The following is a 1,447-nucleotide window of genomic DNA, read 5'->3' on the forward strand; positions in this document are numbered from 1 at the left end:
GGGGGGGGGATGCGCGCGGTCCGCAGAGATGCCTTCACGCACAAATTTATCGGCGAGATGTGACGTCCCGACCCGTCCCCGCTAGCGCTCTGGCTGCGCTCGCCGCGGCGTGCTTTGACTCTCGTCTCCCTCCCGCTCCTCGCGGTGCAGCTGGTGCAGATCTCGTCCGGCCGGGGCCGAGGCCGGGGCTGAGCTCAGAGGCCTCGGCCCCACCCCTCGAGAGCACAGAACTCATTACACCCAAATCATAATTGCTCGCGCTGATTGGTGGCCGACTGTCCGTGACTGCTCCGCTGGGTTCAAAGATTACCCCGTTTGACAAACTCCTCTGAAACGACCGCCTCTGTTCGGAGTGCCGGTTACGGCCAGTCTCTGATAGGGCTATGCCATCACACATGGCAGGCCAGACGGACGGACTCACACACACACACTCATTCTCTCTCTCTTTCTCTCTCTCTCTCTCCCCTCCCTCTTCCTTTCCCTCCCTTGCCCTCTCCCTCTCCCTCCCTCTCAATCGCCCCCCCCCCTCCAGTCCAATTTTCTATTTCGCTCCGGGCGTCTTTTCCCAGCAGACCAACTGTACGTATTTTAATTTGTTAAAATTACTGGCAAGGGGATTAGAGCACACATTATGTGCAAATTTCTACACTTTTCAAAGAGGTTTTGTTCCAAGAAACGCAAGTAGTTATAATAATACAGTTTAACGTAAGAAAATGTACCGTAAATAAGATGTAAGTATGATATGACAGACACTTGAACATGTGTGATGTAGCTGACGTGTGCTTCTTCAAGAGACGTAAAAAGTTTGTTGCTGGTCTTTCTCGCCCCGCCCCACTCCTCCCATCAAACACAAAGAACCACACGCACACACTTTGTCTCTCTCGCACCTCTAGCATAGCTGAGGGACTGTTCCAATAATCTTATCGAACTTCCTTGTTACCCTGCATGTTAGAGGCCATGTGATCGCCATATCACCTCACGAGACTATTATAAGTCACCTGGTCTTTCTCTTATCTGCTGGGTTCAAGAGTTTTGTCGAATAATTCCGAACGGGCTTGACTTCTCTACTTGACACTTGGCATTGGTTTGGTGGACAAAAATACTTTCCTTTTTGTGCAAAAGGTTTTACAAAAAGTGTTATCCCTTTATGGTTGCTTTCTTTGATTTTAAAAAAAGAGAAAAGTTGCCCCTCTCCACGCAGTGAGTATCATATACTTGAACACTGGACTTATTTTTCCTTATAAAAATTATCAGGATGCAGCTTTGTTATTATTTTGTACGTTGTGCACGGGACTAGACGTGATAGTGGGGACGGGACTGAACCGTACCGTGCATATGCGTCCCGAACAATCTTTCTTCTCGTTGATAAGATGCGATTAACTGCTTGTGGGTCAATCACACCATTGTGTAGCTCGAAGACCGGGCCACAGCGGGGCCGGAGGGCGGG

The sequence above is a fragment of the Frankliniella occidentalis genome, unplaced genomic scaffold (assembly GCF_000697945.3).
Source record: "Frankliniella occidentalis isolate FOCC.00 unplaced genomic scaffold, Focc_3.1 Scaffold6, whole genome shotgun sequence".
In the NCBI taxonomy this organism is placed as follows: Eukaryota; Metazoa; Arthropoda; class Insecta; order Thysanoptera; family Thripidae; genus Frankliniella; species Frankliniella occidentalis.